The sequence below is a fragment of the Accipiter gentilis genome, chromosome 23, assembly GCF_929443795.1.
Source record: "Accipiter gentilis chromosome 23, bAccGen1.1, whole genome shotgun sequence".
In the NCBI taxonomy this organism is placed as follows: Eukaryota; Metazoa; Chordata; class Aves; order Accipitriformes; family Accipitridae; genus Astur; species Astur gentilis.
The window spans coordinates 25,016,537-25,039,769 of NC_064902.1; the positions used below are offsets into that span (position 1 = coordinate 25,016,537).

The 23,233-nt window shown below is 41.4% G+C and overlaps 1 long non-coding RNA gene across 3 annotated transcripts in view; it reads right to left on the bottom strand.

Annotated features, from left to right (window-relative positions):
• Window positions 1-1,189: 1,189 nt before the first annotated feature.
• Window positions 1,190-23,233, bottom strand: part of LOC126049728 (uncharacterized) — a 57,227-nt gene continuing 35,183 nt past the window's right edge. For 2 of the 3 annotated variants that reach the window (XR_007509298.1, XR_007509296.1), the window contains one exon: window positions 6,976-9,317. This is a non-coding gene — a long non-coding RNA (uncharacterized LOC126049728). Of the gene's footprint in view, window positions 5,015-6,975; window positions 9,318-23,233 lie in introns of those variants that run through there. The other variant, XR_007509297.1, reaches the window with a different exon arrangement.

Consider the following 23,233-nt stretch of genomic DNA (forward strand, 5'->3'; position numbering starts at 1 on the left):
GAACCCTTTGAGAGCAGGTCACTCATTTGGGGGGGGGGGGGGGGGCATGCAACACAACTGTATCCTAGTAGAGGTTATAGGGTTCCACATGGGCCAGATCTTCAGGTGGAATAAATCACAGCATCTGGCTCAGACTGGTTAATCAAGTTGTCCTGGTTTCAGCTGGGATAGAGTTAACTGTCTGCCTAGTAGCTGGTACAGTGCTATGTTTTGAGTTCAGTATGCGAAGAATGTTGATAACACTGATGTTTTCAGTTGTTGCTAAGTAGTGTTTAGACTAAAGTCAAGGATTTTTCAGCTTCTCATGCCGAGCCAGTGAGAAAGCTGTAGGGGCACAAAAAGTTGGCACAGGACACAGCCAGGGCAGCTGACCCAAACTGGCCAAAGGGGTATTCCATACTGTGTGACGTCCCATCTAGTATAGGAACTGGGAAATGGGGACAGGGATTGCCGCTCGGGAACTAGCTGGGTGTTGGTCAGCGGGTGGTGAGCAATTGCACTGCACATCATTTGTACATTCCAATCCTTTTATTATTGCTGTTGTCATTTTATTAGTGTTATCATTATAATTATTAGTTTCTTCTTTTCTGTTTTGTTAAACTGTTCTTATCTCAACCTACAGGTTTTCCTTCTTTTCCCGATTTTCTCCCCCATCCCACTGGGTGGGGGGCGAGTGAGTGAGTGGCTGCGTGTTGCTTAGTTGCTGGCTGGGGTTAAACCACGACACAAGTGGTGTCCCTAAGCGAAAAGAGCGGGTAGGCACTGTTCATGCTTCTGTCCCTAGAGTTCATACTGCTCCTCTGATGCAGTACTCAGCTACATCATGACCAGTGAGAATTAATCAAATGTTAACACACAACTCAGTATTCTGAACTCTTGTAAATGTATCCAACAGCACTGCATCATTCAGAGTGATTGTGTTCATCCTTACCTGGGACTACAGGGACTTCATTGCCTGTTTGCAATGTCCTGTTAGCAGCTGTTCTTGCCCCCTAAATGTTTTTCCTGCCTCACACTTCATGTTCACGTAAAGGCTATATAAGGAGCTAAGCTGGTAACACCGAATTACAGACACAGACGAGGGTGGCTTAGTAAAAATGGGGTTTTATTCAAACCAATTTAGTGCTAAGATGGATTCAGGAAACATGGAGAGATTCAGGTCAGTTAGAAATCAATAAACAAACCTGACTATTATTAATTCATTAATACCTTTCTGCATTATTTTTTCCCCACAAAGTTCTTTTCAAACTTCAGCTGAAACACCTAAGAACTTTTTATCCGCTAAAATGCAGGCACCACTGGGATACTGCAGGCCTTTGAGTTATTTAGGCCACATGAGCTGGTTCAGGGAACAGACTGTGAAGTACAGACTTGTATAGAGCATATTCTCTTAGTTTTCAAGAGACTGCTGGGTGTAGGCTCTGCTTTGGCTGTACTGTGTGAGCTGAATATTCACAATCTGCCTAGAAGCACAAATCAGGCTGGGAAAAAAAAGAAATGCAAGAATGCCGGAAGTCCTTGTTTTCTTTTTTTTTTTTTTTTCTGTCTTCCATTTTAACTGTGTGTATGAGAGAGAACAAGGGAGCAAGACTGGCTTGAGAACAGTATTATGCACACTGTGTGTCCTGAAGTATAGAGTATCGGGGAACTGAAAGATGGTCTGAGGTAGGCAACTGATGCTGGACTTTGTGATGAGTTCAGGTTATAGAGTTCAGATCTGGGTGGAAACATCTGAATTTGGGATATTTTAATCCAGAATTAAAATTACATTCTACAGATAGGAATGAAGTCATGGCACCTTGCTGTAACTCAGTTTTCTGTGTTTCCAAGTAGCAATAACAAAATTTGCTTTTGTAAAAGACAAGATCCTCATATAAAGGCTTTAGAGAAACACCAGTTGTTGTTCCAACAGCATAAAAAAGGGCTGTGACAGTTCCATTTCTAGGCTAAATGAAGAAGTGCTCAGAATCCTCTTTTAAAATGCTGTCCACCGCATTTTCAACCTCACTCAGTTTACAGCATCTAGGATGCACCAAGTTTTAGAGCTTTTAACAGGCTTCTATTCAGACTGCTACACAAAGGCTATGCAATATTATGTAGTTCAATCCCAGTACATTAACCTACAATTACCTTTGACATACTCCAATTCATTAACCAGTGTGGAATTAAGCTTGCAGTAAAATAACATCATAAGAACAGAGGATGGGAACAATGTGTTGGGTCAAGCTCAGTTCTTGACTCACAGGTAAGTCATGTAATACAAATCCACTTGCAAGTGTCCCTTAAAATTTTTGCTCTGTGTTCATTAGAAGTACTTTACTAGCATAGGAAGACTACTCATTTGTAATACAGCTAAGAGAACTTATTGTAGTTTTGTTTAAATTTATTTAAAAAGCTACCATAAACCTGAATAAAATAAGGTACACTGCTAGAACTCCAGAGGTTTCTGTTGGTGCCACAAGGCCAGGCAGAGACAAGCTTTCTTCACACCCTGCACAAGCAGAGCTGCACAGAAGTCTGTCATGTAGACACTGCATCAGACTCCTATTGCTGCTTCAGTACTTGGGTGCAAGCCTAGTCAAAGCGGATCAAATTCAACTGCAAAGTCTACATAACTGGAAGGAAGACCAGGCCCTGTGGGGCCAATTCAGTTGTGCTGTGTAAAGGACCGTGAAGTGAGTCAGGCAGTGAACTTGAAGGGTCGAGCACTCTGTGTTAGAAGCTCACACATGTTTATTTGCCCTGCAGCACATACAGGTAAAGGGTCTCTTGGAAGGAGAGGAACAAAGGACAGAAAAAGCATGTACTCACTGAATACACAGCATAGTCCATACCTTAGCTGCTTTGGGTAACTCACTTGCCTGCCCATACTCAGAGTCTTCCACTTTCCCCCATGACCAGTGTAGCTCACGACACCTTAGGTCCTGTCACTTGAAGGGGGCCCAACAAGATCAAATCTAAATGGAAGGCCTTCAACAGAAATTATCTGTACAAGTCAACACAAACGGCTCAATAAGAACAGTTACATTACACCAACTCCCATTGCTTTTAAGCTTTGCTGGTGTGTATGGCCTGATTTTAAATTCTCATGTCATTGAGCTGATGCACAATACCCCTAGTACAAAGCAGCTACATCCTTGCACGTTCTGTTCATTATTTGCCCATCGCAGATGAGCCACAGCCTCTGCATTGCTTATGCATGGCTCATAAAAAGCACAAGTTTGATGAAGTGGGAAATCAAGTCACATAACTTTACTGTTATGAGTAGGTTTTTCTGTTCTAAAAATATGGGATCTGAGTATCTCATCCAGGCAGTCAAAACAAGAAGAGGCTGCCTGAAACTCTAGGAGGTGTAAGATTTTAAAAACTAGGTAATTAAGTTGCTTTTAATTACCCAGGTAATACTTACTTATCAATGTGTTACTCCCAGCATCTCTAAGTTATTGTTCATTGTCACTGTTTGTGGTCTAACATTATCTTGCACTTTTCCAGTAAACCTCCTGCTAATTTAGTATTTCCCCCACTTTTCAAATTATGCAAATTAGAAAGGGTACATCATTTGGCATTTCCTCTTTGAATCTTAATACACTTTCTGCTTAGACCCAAATTCCTTTCCATATGATCCTTTTGGGCATAGGAAGAAAACTGGAAGATGAACATAGTAATTGGAAATGTAACAGCAAGAAACTAGCCTATCTGGCTGACTAGCATGTGATTTTAATATTGATACCTGCCCAATTCATATAGGCAGGGAAAACCATGAGTCTTAATAGTTCTAAGCTGTCATACCATTATTACAGTGACAGAATGACCAGGTACACCCTATGTTACATGTTAGATGCAAGAACCATCAGCTTGTAACAGACATGGCATTGTAACAACATTTACAGAATGTGAATCAAAGATGAAGGAGGCCTATTTTATGCAGGAAGTAAGAAAAAGGGATCACAACAATCCTGCACTGCTGGTCTTGTTACCGCTCACCTCCTGGTTCTCCATCCCTCAGTGAGCCCCTGGCCTTGCTGCTGCTCCCTGACAGGTTTACTCTGAGCCTCTGGATCAAAAGGGAAACTTGGATATTTATCCCTGTTTCTGCTCAAAGGCAGCTTCATGACAAGCATCCTATAGGCATTATGCCTGCCTTAACATGTGTCCTGGTTTTGGCTGGGGTAGAGTTAATTTTCTTCACAGTAGCTGGTATGGGGCTATGTTTTGGATTTGTGCTGAAAACAAGTGTTGATAACACAGGGATGTTTTAGTTACTGCTGAGCAGTGCTTACACAGAATCAAGGGCTTTTCTGCTTCTTACCCCACCCCACCAGCGAGCAGGCTGCGGGGGCACAAGGAGTTGGGAGGGGACACAACTGGGACAGCTGACCCCAACTGATCCCAGGGATATTCCAGACCACAGGATGTCAGGCTCAGCATATAAAGCTGGGGGAATAAGAAAGAAGGGGGGACATTCGGAGTGATGGCGTTTGTCTTCCCAAGTCACCATTACTTAGCGTGATGGAGCCCTGCTTTCCTGGAGATGGCTGAACACCTGCCTGCCAATGGAAAGCAGTGAATGAATTCCTGGTTTTGCTTTGCTTGCATGCGCAGCTTTTGCTTTACCTATTAAACTGTCTTTATCTCAACCCATGAGTTTTCTCACTTTTACCCTTCTGATTCTCTCCCCCATCCCACTGTGAGGGAGGTGAGTGAGCAGCTCTGTGGGTCTTGGTTGCCGGCTGGGGTTAAACCACGACAACGTGACATTGAGGGGAAATCTTCCAGCCTCAACGTGTGGGACAGTGTGAAGTTAATACTGATGTTCATTACAAATGCTGTATATCCAAGGCTTCATGTTGTGTTCTGGCTGAGACCTTAATGAGTGTGAAGTGGCTGACAGCATTCTCACCACCACAGCGAATTATTTCATTGGGCTCCTGATGAACAGCAGGTTATGCAGAGGTGCCAAGGCATGACAGGAACACGCAGCAGGAGGCCATGAAAGGCATTATTGATCCAGTCACTGGAATGAGATGTCCCAGAATAATTACGATCAACCGCAGGGTTTACTTACTCAGGAACAAGGGATCAATACTCAGACAGACAGCTTGGGAGGAATGATTTGATGGCATAATGAGTTTCTCCCTTTGTAACAATGAGTGCTAAACTCCCAGTTCTCATACACTGGGAGAGAAAAAATATGTTTCCATTTTTCAATGTAAGTAAAGCTTGCCGGGTTTGCTGTGTTTCTGAGGATGCCTGCAGAAAATGAAGTCTGTGGAGGAGACAAAATGGATTCAAGCAGGTGAGCACAGTGTACTCAGTTGCATTTCTCAGAGACTCAGTGCTTTCAAGCTTCATAAGGGAAGTGCAAAGCCTATGTATACTCCCCCAGCTCAACTTATTGGTAAGAACCTTTGTGAGAACAAAATTGAATGTTCTTACAAGAAGGAGCCCACTGTACAGGGACCACTTCAGGAGAAATGCTGGAAGGAAGAACAATAAAGATGAGGCTGTAGATTTTAGAGAGTAAACTGAGTTGTGCAAGATTATCAATTTAATGGGACATCCTGAGAAATTTAGGTTCATCAGGCCTTTTGTTCTAGATCCATGTATGTAGTAAGAAATGAGAAAACACAAACACAGATACAAGCCAAAAGCAGCAATAAAATCTATAATTTCTATTTGCTGGGGGAGATGAAGTGTCATTAAATAAAATAACTCTTCTTCAATTTGATTGTTTCTTTCTATGAGCTCCGTATATAAGTAGCAAAGAGGGATTTTGACTGAAGGGGGTTGCTGTCCGACATTCATCCACTGTCAATGAGCTCCTACAGGATCTTGAGCAAGGCTTGTGAGACATTTGCACATGCCAGCCTACACTGCAGAGTCCATTCAAAACCTGATAAAGTGGCATGTGTGTTGGGCTGCTTGAGGTGAAGTAGTTAGGAATTAATGCATGCATGGCACAGTCAGAACTGCTACTCTCCTCCAAAAACAGTTCCTACCAGAGCTCATTCTGAGCAGCCGTAAGTCCCATTAGGCCAGACGCTGATCTTAATTCTACCAGTGCAGGCCCTGAGAAATAACTTCTCTGACTGTAAGACCTACTGGCTGGATGTGTTGTTCAGTCTTGAAGTTCATCTAATTGAAGAAGAGACCTAATAAGATCACTCAAGTCAATAGAACCAGCTCCAGCTATCCTATGGGAAGAGATGGGAAAAGGGACAGGAGAGGCAACATGTGGGTGACACAGGAATGCTCATATTCCACAGCAGGCTCTGGGTGGAACCACTGAAAACAGAAGTAGTGTGCTGGCCAATACTAAAACTATTACCTTGGCAACAGAACTACATTGCAGTTAGGGTTGAGCAAAAATCAGGATTACTTTTGGAAAGAGCAAAGATACTTTTTTTTCATTTAGGCAAGGGTCTGGAGACCAGAGCAATGGGTTGAGGTTAATGCCACTAGAAAGTGCTGAATGATGGTAGTGAGCTAGCATGACAACTATGAAGTTATAAAATGGTTCAGCATTTGCAGAAAAGTATTATTTCTGTTGCAATTTACAACTAGTAAAAATAACTAGGGAGACAATTTGTGAGAGCAATCAGAATCTAACCCTGCCCTTACTCATCAGCCTGTACTTGTACTCATCAATGCTCAGAGAAGACAGACACAAAAATGTTTTATTTAGGGATACGTGATTTCACCAGCTTTCTTCAAGCCCTTCCACCCCCACCAAAAAAGTGAAGTAAATATGCCTCAAGCTTCATGGTGGTGCAGCTTTGCCCAGCAAAAATCTCATTTTCTGTAATGAAGTGAGTATATATCTACTTGGTGCCCAAGATTAAAACTACCATTTACTCCAAGTGCTATGTAGTGCAGACACCTTCTTCACATAGTTGAAGATGCTTTATGAAATCAAAGCAGCAAGTACACAAAGAAATAGTGAACACAGAATGTGAATTATCTGTATAGCCCAAATCATACAGACATTCTGTTTATTGCTTTGTTTTACAAAGATAGCTAAAATTTGTCATGCTCCATACAACAGGCTTTTTCTCTCACTGACTTGGTCAGACATTGAGAAGACGACATAAAAGATTTTTCTGGTCTCATAAACAAGACTTGCCAACAAAGAAGTTTGTTCTACATGAGGTACTGCTGGATCAATAGGTAAAGGCTGAAAGGAAATGTAACCTACCAAGGAATAAAGACGCATTTTGCAGGAACAATGTGTTGTCATTAGGTATAATTGGGCAAATGGTGGTGTGATCTTAAAAGCCTCAGTTGATCATATTCCCTTGAGTGCACTACCCAATTAGGGGAAAGGTGCATTAGATACGCCTTGCTCTATTGTACTGCTGAAGTGGAGAGCAGGTGTGAGAAAACAAACAAGTTTGTAATCCTTGCCTTGCAAGTCAATTCTTAATCACTCTGGCTCTTATTTCCATACCAGATTTAACTTTTTGATATTTATGAGAGCAACTTGGCAGCTTCCCTTTTGTGGCTCAAATGAGTAGCAGGTCCAAGAGATTTTTTTTAAGGCTTTTAATTCCTAATACTAGTGCATATGGTTTATTTCAGGTCAGAACCAGTAGCTATAATGAGACACCCAAGCAAAAAAAGACTGGATTAAGTCCTGCGGAAAATGTGAGCCACACAATGTAAGTGGATAGCATATAGTATATAAGCATATAGTTCCACCATTTCCTATTTCACTGTGTGAGTATACAAGTATCATAAGATTAAGACTTTGATATATAAAGCCCAACTTATATCTTCCATTCCTGTTAAGAAGTCACTTCTCTTCCTGTATTATTTCACTACAACCACCATCACCTATAGGATGTAACTGGAAGAGAGAAGCCTATTGCCAGGATATTCGTTGCATGTTCACTTTTGAAATACGCCAATCTTTGTGATCACAGTGTGCCTATCTGACTGGATATGGTCCAAGTGATATCTGTTTCAACAGATGTTCAAGGAAAGCCAAAGGGTAGGAGGATTGGCATTGGGATGAAGACTTTTTAGTAAGTCTGTTGACTAGAGAATTCCATGTGGGTGGGAAGGAAATATATGTTCTCATGTATTACCACTATGGCTGTTTTCATTTCTGTCTTGTAAGACATTTTCGTTGAAGAGTGTTAATGTTTTTGAACAGAGTAAATAAAGTACACCAGCACATCTTGTGCAATGCTGGAGGCAAGGGATTGGATTTGATGGACCACTGGTCTAAGTACTGTATGACAAACTGTGTGCTATGAGGTGTTAAGATTGCCAGTGGCATCCCTACAAATTGTTTTGTAATCTCCCTACACACAAGCGAATTCCTATGCCTACCATCCTCTGCTCAACAATTATCAACAGCAGTACACATTAACAGCTTGATTAATAAGGGAACTTTTAATTAAAACCTAAAAGAAACAGGCATTTGACCAATTGGAGAAGAAAGTGGAAAGTACTGTTTTATTGCTTAGTGGTGGATTTCACATAACAAAGTTACGGCAAAGCTGACATTTTCCTTTCTGTGTCGAAGAGCCATGACTGAGAGAAGAACAAGCTGGTAAACTAGGACATAAATTAGACACAATCAATCACAGCTACCTCTGGGAGAGAAATTAAGCTTGTATAAAGTGTTACAGCTAACATTTTCTGAGTGATATTGTTTTACATGTTGGTACAGCACCATGCATAGGAGCATGGCTACTGCACATAAATAACGGTGTGGCACATAATGATGCAGTCAGTCAGTCTTGGTCATCATTTCCAAGCCACAACAGGCCACACCATGTGTCCTCCTGTGGCTGCCTGGTGACTTCCAGGGAAGCTATGCCAATGTTACGGAAAGCTAAAAGTCAAACCAGTTCACTCAAAAACCATCATGAAGATTGCTCCTCATGTTGTACCAAGCTCTAAGATCCTGGGAACATCCCCAAAAGCAATGTGAATTTTGCTTTGGAGTTGTCAGCATAGAAGTAGTTGGGATGCAGCACTGACTTATCACAAATAAGTTCTCCTTATTGTGATCTACCCTGTTTAGGGATTTAGGCTGCTGCTTTTGTCTAGCTTCTGTAAGATACAAACTGTATGCAAAAACCTTTCTGCTCTCAGAAATTCTTTATTTGAGCCACACTACAGTTGCAAATGGGGTGTTGTTATCAAAGGAGAAAGAGCAGTGCATGAAGAGAATTTAAATTTTCTTTTGATAAAACAATGATGCTAAAAACCCCAGTGCTCAGGTAATTGGTGTGATGTTTTCAGATGCCTGATGCAACAGCTTTGAGAGGGAGTTTATCAGCTCTGAAGAGGCAGCTCCCAGGCCACTGTAAGGACAGAAAAAGCAAAGGCATTGCAGTTTGAAAGGTAACTGTTTCCTTCCAATACAGAGTTCTGGATCAACAGTCACCGGCCTTGCTTGGTCATCACGTTGTCTATGGATGAGGAGGAAGAGAGAGCAGGCAGAAGTCTGGCTACAAAATGCCTGCAGGTGCTGTGACCCATGCCAAAGAGAGAATCGGAAGAGATACTTCCTTCTGCCAACAAACACCTAAAGGCTGTCCGAGATGTGCTCCCAATACATCCGTTTCATTTTGTCTTCCCCTCCCTACCTCAGGGGTTGAGCACTTTGCAGGGTGGGCCCACACTGTCAGAGTGTCTGGGTTGGGGTACAAACCAGAATTATTACATGGGGCAGTACTATCATTAAAGAGTGCAATATTTTCTCATTTGTGCAGAAATACATATCTAAATTAAATGCAGAGCTGCTAATGAAACAATAATATTTACTACACACTTCACCACCTCATCATAGTTAAACATAATTGAGTTGTGTTCCAATTCTACCTGGAAGCAGTCTGCAAAGAACAATGTCACAGAGTGGCCCCAGAGGCCCTGGAATTCTTTCTGGCAAGCAGTAATTAAATAAATATTTGGAATCTTTCTTTTCTAAATAAGCAGATAACACTAGCCCTTGTCCTTGATAAAATAAGCAAAGATCAACAGCACAGTTTGTTGCAATCCTAGAATTACTTGCACCGAGAAGCAGGTCTTACTGTATCAGGATGAAGGCAGACTAAATATTTCAGTCTTTGTCCTGGGAAAGTCTAGCTCTCTACCAAGAAGTTCTGACCCTTCTTGATCCACCTGATTAGGATGCTGAATTAAATCAGATGGGGCTGAGCAGTCCCTACAATTTATGCAAGCAAGAATATGGTATGGATAGGAAGAAAGAAGAATGAGACTGTCTTTTTCGGTGATTACTTGCAATTAGATCTGATTATGTTTAACAGTGACCCAGTTGATGCTAATCTAAAGCCAGGCTGCCCCAATTCTATCCTCTCTATGCCTCCAGCTGTGTGACTGTGCTTTGTCCCTTGCACCAGTAATTAGTTACAAAACTAATGAATTCCTTGAACCAAGATAATAATCTGAGAATTATCATCAACTGCTGCTTAATTACAAGGTCACTAATTGAGTATTTTAGTTTTCTCCTCAGTCCTTATGCTCCCCTACAGGTAGTTTGTTCACTGTGACAGATACCCTAAGGAAAGATGCTTCCCTGACAAAGAACTCTGGTGGAAGTATAAGGCCTGTCACCTGGCCAAACAACCCAATAAAACTTCTTTCTCTGCTGTTTAGTGGCTAAATTAGGAAGTCACAGTGTTCTTATTTTCAAGTCTTCTATGAAAAGTAGCAAGACTTAATTTAAAGACATCTTGTTCAGTCAGAAACCATCTAAATGGCCATTGATTGTTTTTCCTTAGTTGCATGTGTGAGTCTCTTTAAAAGCAGAAACTGTTTGTTATTTGTGCTCTGTCCTTGTTGCTAGACAGGCTACAGGGCTTGTGCCAACATTACTGGAATAAAAAAATAAGAGTTTGAACAAGTCAAGCCTAAACTCACACTCCTGAGAACCAGGAGGATTGTCACTGAATTGAGATGAAGAAGTTCAGGCCCAGTCACTTTGCTTAGTTAGAAGCATCTGCAAGGACCCTGGAGAAGAATCACCCCAGAAAATATCCTCATGTATGGACATTTCACAATAGCTACATAGATTAGTTGCAGAGACCTGTAAAAGCCCCTTCCACTTTTATGGGCAGAAAAACATAATTATTCCAACACCTTGGGAAGGTTGAAACCTAAGTCTTTCTGGAAGGTGACTTCAGAAATGTTGCTCCCATCACCGGAATCTAAAAGTAAATTAAGTCCTCAAATGAATATGTTATACACAAGTAATTAGGTCCTCAAAGGAGAGAATGTTAAGATAGTCATAGTGTGCTATCCATTAGAACAGGACAGAAGTGTTAAGAGTTGTTTTCCATTCATAACGAGTGTTTGTATAAACATATTTTCTGTCCCGCTCATGTTCCCTATTCCTTGAGACAGTAAGCACAGGAGTAAGGTTAATGCTTTCACATAGCTATGCTGATCTCCCCTGACCGAAGGTTAATGTATAGCATATAGAGAAAGCGTCCACACAGACTCCTGCTCCTGGTCATTTTTGTACATACCACTGCAGATCAGAAACTACAATGTTGGTCTACAGTTATATAGGTAAAATGGACATTTACCCTCGAGTCACACCCATCAGCAGGCATCTGGCACTAGGGGCTCTCCTAGGCCCCTTTGCCTTCAACATCCCTTATAAAATAGATGACAATTCCAATGTCAGCTACCCACATCTGCATTACTTCAAGGCTTTCTCTGTCCCAAAGTGACACATTTCTTCAGTTCACAATTCCCTTGGTTTTGTTCCCATGCTAAAGCTTTTGTGAGTACATTTCAAGATGTCCCTATCTAAATACAGTATTACCAGCTATAACTCAAAGCTGTCCACAAATGAACCAACCTCTTTACCATGTATATGCTCCGTAGCATGCCTAGATGATTCTTATCACTTGTCAGTTCAGCCACACAATCCTAAAGATACAAACCTGAGCCCCGAAGCAAGAACTCAGAAGCAAGATTTTACTTCTGTGAGAGGCAGCTGGTCCCAGTTCCCACATCCCACTCATCCAGCAACCCCTGCTTTGGTCCCATCTCCTGAACCTGGCAGCAGCCTAGCTCCTGCTGAGCTGGGAGATAATTCTTCCTTTCACTTCAGGTACTGCCTTGTGCAATCTTTGGCGTTTGCTGGATTGTGAGCAAATATTAATTCTATTAATATTTACACATTTCATAACTCAGAAATCAGTGCCTGCTATAAGTTACTGATTGTTGCTTTCTAATCCATTCTCTGCGCACCCCTGGTTTCAGCAGCAACACAGCCCATCATACTGAATAGTACCAGCAGCTCACAGCTAATACAGCAAGAGATGCTGAGGTGTCTTTAACTTTCTTAGCAAAGAACTTTCTGAAGTTCTTGAAGTGTAAAACAGTACTCTCTGCTGCAAATGCCAAGGCAGTTCTAGAGGAAATCAGGACTCCTTTAAGAGCACTCAGTTTATGGATAATTCAGATTTTAGAATCCAAAGCTACGAGGAGGCCTGAAACGAGAGCTTTTCTTTTGTGTCCTGGTGCTTCACAACATGATCCAAGTGCTGTAAGTGGAGATGATTAGGAATTTTGCTTCAAAAGTGCAGTTCTGACCTGAACTAAAATGCTAGAGATACCCTGTGTCACCTGTCTGCCCCCTTAAGCTTAGCTCCACTCAGTGAAGCTTAACTATGCCAGTTTGCCCAGTGCCCCAGGACATACTATTTCACGTATGTTAAACATTAGGGGATGCATGCTTATACTTGAAAATCATCCGTTCTCTTCAGTGGGTTTCACCCACACTAACTAGCGTACAGGTATTTTGAGTAGGTCATAGATCAGCAGTCTTATCTGTGAACATGAACTTGAGCTGCTAATCTAAGTTAAAATCCCATTTGTTCTGTCTTCACTATAAAGAACACAAATGGTTTGTAGTGGCCACTTACCCTAAACCTTCCAGAACACCTCTGAAGCAACTGCTATTATTATTATTCACAAGTAAAAAAGGCAAAGCCAGAATTACAGTGCCAGATCTTTTGACAATGAAAGCCTGTTCCCCATCAACAGGTCACAGCTGTTGCCACAAGTGGTTGCTGTACCTTGAAATTCTTTTTGTTTTGTTTTTTTTTTCAAAACAAAAAATTGTTCTGCAGCTTCTGGTCATAATGACTGATCTTGAGGAAACAAATTATATCCTCTACACGTTTTTAGGGACATATCAGGTATGGAGTTTTAATACCTTCAAATCTCAAGTATATGCTCAGGACCATGGGTTGGGTTCATCTCTAGTATTATGAAAGCAATAGCACCACTATGTTTTGATGATTTGCTGTTCTCAGAGCAATCAAATCAATTTCAGTCCAGTTTAGTCCACTGCAGTAGAGGGACATCGACTACTTGATTTCTTTACCAGATTTCAGCTCAAATTTTATGCTTTCAGGTTTCATTTTTCCATTTAAAAAAAGTCATGAATATTCCTGAGTGCTTACAAAACAGAATAAAATTTGGTTTTATATAGCACTTCTTGTACCTGGGCTACATGCTCTCCTTCTCCAAATAAATTATTCTGATTCTCACAGTCTGCTGATGGAAGAACAGCCATTATGCATCTGAGAATGACTGCCTGGAAATCAGCCTATGTGTGAAATAATGTGAAAGCAGCTTTCTTCTGGTTTTTGCTTTCATTTTTTAAATGAATCAAGAGTCTTCAAAGAAGAACAGGCAGAAAAGTCAGGATGCAAATGAAGATGCTCTATGTTACAAAGAAAAATATTTTTTTTTCTTAAAAGCTTGTGTTTTATTTAAATTAAATGAAATGAAGGAGGTAGTTCAGAATGAAATTATGAATAAAGCTCATAACAGTGTAGTTCAAAATGCTAAAAGTGGAAACAAACACACTTGCCATAAATATGGGAAACTCCAACTAGCCAGATCCTCAGCCAATCATACATGCTATTGGAAATATATTCTAATTCTGCTAAAATGAGATGCTAGCCTAGACTTACAGTAAGAAACACCTTTTATGATTGTCTCTATTGCTTGTGCAGGTAATATTTGCACATAATCTCACACACAATTAACCAATTTACACGTTAAACAGAAGTACATTGAAATCGGTTTCCTGGGGAAATCTAAGATTTACAGCAGGGCAAAGCTGAGCATGCATATTCGTACTTGCACACTTAAACTAGCTGCCTTATAAAACCTGGCATTAGAACAGAGTAATGTAAATCGTTTCTGGGTAAAGTCAAAGTCATATTTGGACTCGCACAAACAATAACAGTACTGATGTCCCATTCACAAAAGCTGTCCTACAGTGCTTATAACCCTAGGGCTCTCGTATTTCATTCTCATGGCTTTGCTCAGCACTTCCTGATAGATGGAGCCCAGCGCAATAGCTGGTTGTCTGTCTGGACAAGTTCCTTTGCTCTCCATCCATGTCCTCTTTGAGTCTGTATGAACCAACACTGAAATGTATTCCATCTTCAGAGCTAGGAGAGGACTGTGCCTACATCATTTGTATAGCTGCTTCCATGTCTACCAACTATCTCGTGCAGTACAGAAGGACAGCAGCTGGGCAGCTGGGGTTACAGCAGGAATAGCATTCAAAAATTTGGTGAGAATAAGTATAGAAAAAGAGAGTGATGGTAACAAATGTTTCTCCTAGCGCATGTTTTCATTCTTAACTAAGCCTCATGCATTTCAAAAACTTTGCATATTGGTGAGCCAGGACAAATCACATTAAAGGTAATTCTATGAACAGTCTGCCATTAGAACTAAAGCTGCTATCAGATTAAATGCCCTCTAAGGAGTATGACCTGTGTGCTCAGATTGTGCATGTAAATCATGCCCAAGACCCTGGCTCGTGTTTTGAACCGTTCTCATTCCTCCGTGTTCCTGGAGTAGAAATGAGCATGTTTTTCTGATTAATGTTGATCATCCACGTGCCGTGTCTTCTTGTCAGTTTTCTGCTTCCACAAAAGACACCCTGAATCCCAAGTCAACAGGCTAAATATCTTTCCTGGTCTGTTTTACAGGTCAAACAGAGCACATGTTTTTTAGTTCCCATCTATGCTTTCAAAGAAGTTGCTTGCCTGTGAGAATTAAGATGGGTAACCTGCACTCCAGCTGAATTTGTTGCTGTGAGCTACTGCCGAAGTATCTGTCTTGGAGGAAAAACAGATTTAAAAGTATCATAAAGTACAGCTTTTGCTTTCCCAGAGGCTGTATCTTAGTAGTGGGTAAAATGTCACTCATTTAGTGGTGAGTGACATTTTAAAAGCCTTTTCCTTCCCATCTATTATTAGTTCAAGTTGTTAAGGAAAAAAAAAGCCTAATTTCAGGAGACAGTGTTTAAGTCACTCAGACCACCCTTAGCCTGTCAGACCCTGAGGTCCTGTATCTCCAGTGAAGAGGGGAACTGTGAAATCTCAGCTAAGAATCCAAAATATGAGACTGAGTTCCTACTTACTTTTTTCCATTGACTTTAATGGGTTCAGTGTCCTAGCAGCAATAAATGTATGATGGTCTGAATTACTTATTACTTTCCTGAATTCAGACAACAAAGCATGTGGTCTGAATATAGCTTGTAGTCCCTGTCCTGTGATTTTAGCACCAAGCACCTGTGGGAAATTATGCCATTTTTGTTCATATTGAGGAGTACGTTATTTTGGGAATAGCCCACCTGATTAAAGCAAAGGGATTAGAACACAACTCCATAATGTAGGTCTATATTAGGTAGCAATAAGTATAAATACAACTTTATTTGTCCTCAGATCTTTATATCATAAAAAGTGTTATTTAATTCATTTTTTAATCTATGGCAAATCTTCACTTAAAACTAAAGGCAATTACCCTTAGAAAACACTGGTTTTGGATGTTGTTTTAACACACAAAGAAAACTCAGTAACCAGGCTTGTCAAGTTGCCTCAATCTTGCAGCACCAGAGGCTTTGTGGTCATTCTTACAAATGAGTTGTCCATCAGCCCTTGGCTAATAGTTCTGTATTTTGGGATTCATTTCACCACTAACTTCAGTTTAACTATTTCATCACATTAATTATAACTGCAGCAGAGCCTAAAGCCACAATCAGGTTCAGTTGTGTTAATTCACTGTTCAGACACATATTGAAATCAAGGTCTTCTTGGTCCTAGTTAATGACAAAGTGTGCCAGCTGCTGGAGGCAGATAGGGCAGGCTGGAGAAAGGAGGATAGGGTAATCAAAGTTGGAGCATGTCCAGCTAACTTTTGCCTCAGCTGCAGAAAGCAATTCACAGCTCATGTTTCTACTACCTGCACACCTTAGCCATAAATAGGTCTTCCAAATAGGCTGGAACCAGGGACAATTAAGCATTAGAAGTTGTGAGAAAACAAAAGTGTTTTATTCCTGGAATTCTTATTCTGCATCTTGCATTTCTCCTAGTTCTAAGGAAAGATTAAGTGCATGATAAACTTGAAGATTTAAATTCTCGTTGGCATGCAATAAGAATTTGCAAGCAAGCAAGCAGAAGAAGTTACATTTGGGACATGCCAGAGCTCCTGTCACGACAGCTTACTACATGGGCACCTATGACTTCAACCTGATTCATGCAGTGATGAATGATGTTTGTATGTTCACAGCCTCTGGTGTAACTGAAGCAACTATGGGTGGCTGGGGTGTGGATCTCATTGCCATAATATCTGAACGCCTCCTCCAGATAGGGTGTAGCCCAGAAGGCATAGTCAGCTGGGGGGCGGGGAGGGAAACTGCCAGCAGGAAGAATTATGGGGAGAAGCTACACATTTCCACTATTGGCTCAGACAATTTCATAACAAACCACAAAAATCTTTTCCTGAATCAAGGGAGTAAAATCAAACCAAGGCAATTGAACTATCAAGAACTTCTTGTGGGAGAAAGGGTCAAAACACTACACATGCAGCTGAAAGCTCTTACACCTGCCTGCTACAGAGACAACAGGAATGCACCGTTTCATAAAATCTATGAAGCACAGGTACATAATTTGGATCATGCCATTCTCACTAAGAAAATCAAGTGGTCAAGCTTCTCTCTTGCCTGCTTTAACACAGCAATGCTGTCAGACAAATCGTGCACTAGCTCTTCCATCCAACAGTGGTGGTTCATGAGGGCAAACTTGAAAGAGGTCTCTTCCACTGACTTGTGAACTCACTGTGAGAAATGCTAGCTAATGACTAAAAATGTACAGGTAGAAATGCCTTTTTTTGCAGCTACATATGTCTCTTGCTTCTACGGTCACTTCTAAATTAGAACATATCTTTGCAAGGATAGAATGAGGCAGTATAGACAATTGGGCTGTTAGTGTGGCACAGAAATGTGATTGACTGCTGTTGAATTACTACAGTTGAAGAGTGGTTATGCATTCTTGTAGATCTTTCCAGTTGCACGATAAAACACTTTAGTTTTAAATATGTCAGCAAGTATTCCTGGCTCAGCTGCACCCTATTCTACTGTGCAATTCTGGATGGCTATTAAGCTATCTGTGCTTCAGTTTCCCCACCAACAAAATGTAGAAGTACTTCCTGACCAGAGATGGAAAGAGCTACTCAAGCGCTAAATGTTATTAGGATGCACAGAGTAAAGTATGCCAACACCACAGAAAGTGCTGGCATACTGCACTTTGTGTATGTGCGGAAGAAAGATGTTCTCTGTAGCAAAGACCTTGCAAAGTAAGTAGGTGATTCAAGGTTAGGGTAAATAGGAATATTATGTTTAAATTTATCTCTTGAAATCTATATTGTTCTCATCTGTTTAAGAAGGTCCACTGAGCAATGACAATTACAATGCAAATTCAATGTGTAGACTGATGTACAATTCAGAGAAATAGCTCCATATCCAAATTTGATCACATGCTGTTATTTGATTGAACCTTTGTGGGATTCTTGCCCCATCCTTTGTCTGTTCCTGCATATAGGAACAGCCTTTCTAACAGCCATAGACAGTACAGAGCTCAAGACGCATACAGACTGCAGTCAGCTGTGTATGAAACATAAATTAACTCAATCACATAGTGAGTCAATTTGTGTTACAAGTGAGGTATTCACTGCACAGCAAGCAATACAGTTCAGTTAATGGGCATATGCTTTTGTCTTGATAGGAAACTAAGGAGTTTATCATGGTGCACAAAAAGACTTTCTGATTTCATAGCACTGCAAAGAGATTCACTACACATAAGGGAGTATCTTTTCAGCATGGCAGAACAGGACCTGGGTGTCCTGGTGGACACCAAGCTGAACAGAAACCAGCAATGTCCCCTTGCTGCAATGAAGGCTAATGGTATCCTGGGCGGCATTAGGCAAAGCGTTGCCAGCAGGTCGAGGGAGGGGATCCTTCCCCTCTACTCGGCACTGGTGAGGCCACACCTGGAGTGCTGTGTCCAGTGCTGGGCTCCTCAGTACAAGAGAGACATGGAAACCTTGGAAAGAGTCCAACGAAGGGCCACAAAGATGATGAAGGGACTAGAACATCTCTCCTGTGAGGAAAGGCTGAGGCAGCTGGGACTGTTCAGCCTGGAGAAGAGAAGGCTTGGAGTGGGGGGAGATCTCATCAATGGATATAAATACCTGAAGGGAGGGTACAAAGAAGATGGAGCCAGGCTGTTCTCAGTGGTGCCCAGTGACAGGACCAGAGGCAGTGGGCACAAACTGAAACGCGGGAGGTTCCCTCAAACATCAGGAAACACTTTTTCACCCTTCATTCTGAGGGTGACCGAGCACTGGCACAGGTTGCCCCCGGAGGTTGTGGAGTCTCCATCCTTGGAGATACTCAAAAGCTGCCTGGACATGGTCCTGGGCAGCTGGCTCTAGGTGGCACTGCCTGAGGAGGGGGGTTGGACCAGATACCTCCAGAGGTTCCTTCCAACCTCAACCGGTCTGCGATTCTGTGATCCTATTACAATTTGTAGCCTCTATATCCCAGCATACAGTTGAAATTTCAAGGAGAACATGATGTTTCTGACAGATTCCTTCTTTGATAACAGGACCATACTTTCAGATGAGACAAGATGTTGGAATGTGGCTCATTCAAATGACTTTTACTGGAATTATAAAGGTGGCACTGCAAAATTGCTCTATTCTAGACAGGTTTCAGATAGGCCATGCTTTTCACGCTACTGTTAAAACTCCAGTGCTAAGGCATATAGAATGGTGAAACAGGTCCAGATTTATCTGAATTGTGCCACTACTTTTTGCTATGTGGAAAGTATTATATTTAGGTCAGTTTTCAGTTAGAATTACTTCTTCAACAAGTGGCTCTAGGCCTTGTTTGGAGTATATCTTACAACTTCAATATACACACACAAATCAATGAGTCTTGTAAGGAAGGAATCCAAAATTGTCTACAGATAGCTAGCTTAGAGCAGGATTTGCAACTGCTTCTCAATTGTCCGGGCCCAGCGTGCACCAATAGGCATTAATGGTTCCTGAACTCTAAGTTGAGCTCTGTGTTTCCCCTTTCCCCATGGGACTTGCGGCCATTCACAGTCTGGCTGTGAACGGACTTAAAAGCTGATCCTGTCTTTTTGATGTTGGTAAACCTGTGGCTATGGAGAACCTTGGAAATGCTGGTTTAGAGTTTAAGTGCACCTCATCAATGAAGTCTGCAGAAACATGTCTACATTGCATCCTCAGGGTATTTCATTCCAGAGTACCTGTGATCTTCCCAGGAAATAAATGATTTCCAATGTGGTGAAGAAGGAATAAAATATTTTAGCCTTTATGCTGACCAGTAATAAAAGCATTTTGTATCCTTATCTGGTCTGATTCAGGCTGGACTTGCAGCTTATATGTAAAGATTTTCCCAGAGAAAATAAACTAAATGGATTTGAATGAATAGCCTGAAGGTACAGCAGTCTCGGATGTGTGACTCTAGTCAACTTAATGACATCTGATGTTGAACTGCATAAGCTCTTCATTTATCTGCCTGGCAGAGGCTTTTTTATACAGCTAGGGAATTGATTGTTGAAGTTGCCAACAGTGTTATAACAAAGATTTAAATGCTCATCAAAAATCAGAGGTAGTTCAATAATTTACTACTTTCAATCAGGTTTAGATGAAATTCTCATTGTTTTTCATTTTGCCTGTGAGCCTGAGAAATCATGCTGATAATGGATTTTATTAATGAAGAATGCGACAGACTCTACTGGAGGCTAAAGTGGTGACAAAAAGCTCTTTAGACAGAATAATGCCACAGCTTCTCTACATTCTTCTTCTGGAGAAGGAAAGGCCTTATCATTACATTGCATCTTCTCCCTTTGTGTTTGTTCCCTATAAAGAAGCCCTATTCCTCCATAAGTAAAGCATGCAGTATATATATATATATGTATAGATTAGAGACAGCCAACATGGTTCACCAAGCACAAATCATGCCTGACTAATCCAGTGGCCTTCTACAATGGAGTGACTGCATCAGTGAAGAGGGAAGAGCTATGGACGTCATCTACCTGGACTTCTGTAAGGTCTTTGATATAATCCCCCACAACATTCTTGCTGTTGAATTGGAGAGATATGGTTTTGATGGATGGAATGTTAAGATGGATAAAGAATTGGCTGGACGGCCACATCCAAAGACTTACAGTCAACAGCTTGATGTCCAAGAGGAAACTAGTAACAAGTGGTGTTCCTCAGGCGTCCATACTGGGACCAGTACTATTTAATATCTTCATCAGTGACACAGGTAGTGGGATTGAGTGCGCCCTCAGCACGTTTGTGGATGACACCAAGCTGAGCGGTGCAATTGATCTCTAGAGGAAAGGGATGCCACCCGGCAGGACCTTGACAGGCTTGTGCAGTGGGCCAGTGTGAACCTCATGAGGTTCAACAAGGCCAAGCGCAAGGTCCTGCACCTGGGTCGGGGCAACCCCCAGTGTCAATACAGACTGGAGGATGAATGGATTGAGAGCAGCCCTGTGGGATACCAATGGATGAAAAATGGGGCATGAGCCAGCAACGTGCACTTGCAGCCCAGAAAGCCAATCATATCCCGGGCTGAATCAAAAGCAGCATGGCCAGCAGGTCAAGGGAGGTGATTCTCCCCCTCTGCTCCGCTCTTGTGAGACCCCAGCTGTGGGGTCCCCAGTATGAGAAAGACATGGACCTGTTGGAGCAGGTCCAGAGGAGGGCCATGAAAATGATCCGAGGGCTGGAACACCTCTCCTGTGAGGAAAGGCTGAGAGAGCTGGGGTTGTTAAACCTGGAGAAGACTCTGGGGAGACCTTATTGCAGCCTTTCAGTACTTAAAGGGGACTTATAAGAAAGATAGGCACTTTTTACCAGGCCCTATAGTGACAGGATAAGGGGCAACAGTTTTAAACTGAAAGTGGGTAGATTTAGATTGGACATAAGGAAGAAATTTTTCACAATGAGAGTGGTGAGATACTGGAGCAGGTTTCCCAGAGAAATTCCCAGGATGCTCCATCATTGGAGGTGTCCAAGGTCAGGTTGGATAGGGCTTTGAGCAACCTGATCCAGTGAAAGATGTCCCTGCCCATGACAGGGGGTTGGACTAGATGATCTTTTAAAGCCCCTTCCAACCCAAAGCATTCTATATCATATCATGTTTTGCCAAAATATGGAAAATGTGGAGATAGGTGATCAGGTTAAAAAACTTCACAGTGAACTGAGAGAGAAGTTCAAAGCATCCTGGGTATACCTATATGGCATCACACATGAGCCAACTATATTCACACAGCTCAGATATAGGCCAGTATAACCTGCTTCTTATGTACAGTTAATTGGATTACAGTTATTCTCTCATTGCCTTCAAATTAGAAACTTTTCTGATCTCTTTGTGGAGGTCTTCTGCTCTTAACTGCCCTTTTACAGTGCCTTTCATGATACTGTAGGTTTCTGAGACTCCCAAATAAATGACAGCTTTTTTCCGCCCAGAAGCTTTACACCAATTAAACAGCAGAACTCCCACTCAGAGGTGAGGATACATCCTGATATTGGAGGAACTGATGTTCACCTCTGAATTTTACAGTCAGCTGTTTTGCATTTTAACCTATTCCATGACACAAACAGTAATAAAACCATTGTTAAGTGATACATGTTCGCTCAGAAGCCTGGTGTAACTATCTTGTCCATAAGCAGAACTAGATTATCTCATTAAATGTTCTTATAAACAGTAAACGTGGTTCCTTGAAGCAATAAGACTTCTTTAAACAAAGCAAGGCACAAGCAGAGGTGAGGCAGGCACATTCCTACCACTATTGTCTTAAAGCAGCAATGCTGACAGCTGCAAAAGTAGCCAAACAAACCACGAGTAGAATTTCTAAATCATACTTTCTTGGGCTGACAGCTGTAACATCCCACTGTGGAAAAACTCCACCTGTGCAATTAGCAAGACTACTGATAATCAAATGAAGGAAGAAAACAGCACATGGCCTTCAACTGTGTGAAGTGGGGGCTTGCTCAGAATACAAGAGGCTAAAAATAAGTCATTACTCAAGCTCTTCTGTGTTAATAGATGTTTTCAGGTCAGCTCAGCTAAGACTGGATTCCTGCATTTTTGCTAATGAATAACTGATCAGAAAAAGCACAGAGCCAGTATGAATGCAAGCCTGAACATCTGGAGATTAACTGTGAACACTTCGGAATTCAGTCAGGACTTTTAGTTCAGGACCAATTCTAATACAAAAGCATTAGTGTTACAACCAAGAAATATGCAGCCAGGTTCTCTTAGCAATCTAGGCCGCAATCTCTTAGCAATCAGGTAATCTGGAAATATATTGAAAATAATATCTGGCAAAACTAACTTTACTGGCAAACCAACCCCCTTCATCCTTGCTCTTGAATGCATTTCTTTTCCACAGGTGTGAACGGATAAAAGTTAATTGGATTCTTTTCATGGGATGTGGTTATATTCCCTTAGCACTATGTTAACAATTTTTTGGCAGACTAAACCTTAGTTTTTAGCAATGGGGGCTAACTTTGCTGTGGGTTTATTGCTATGTTCTTTCCCATTTTCATTTGTTACCAATTTGCATGCTGCCTTCTTCCTTCTCAATGACCAGAGCCCTAGAAATTCTGTGGAAGCATCGATTTAATTTGTTGTCTGACATTTTAATATCACCCTTAGACTATGGTACAGAGAATTAAAAAAAAAAATATATCTGTCAAATAAAGCATACAAATTGATGATTAGAAACAAGGCAGAAACCTCCATGCGTTTGGCCAAACATGAAACTGGAATAAAAAGAGAGAAAGGAACCTGATATCTGCTTCCAACAATAGTCTGCATCCTCACAAAGCC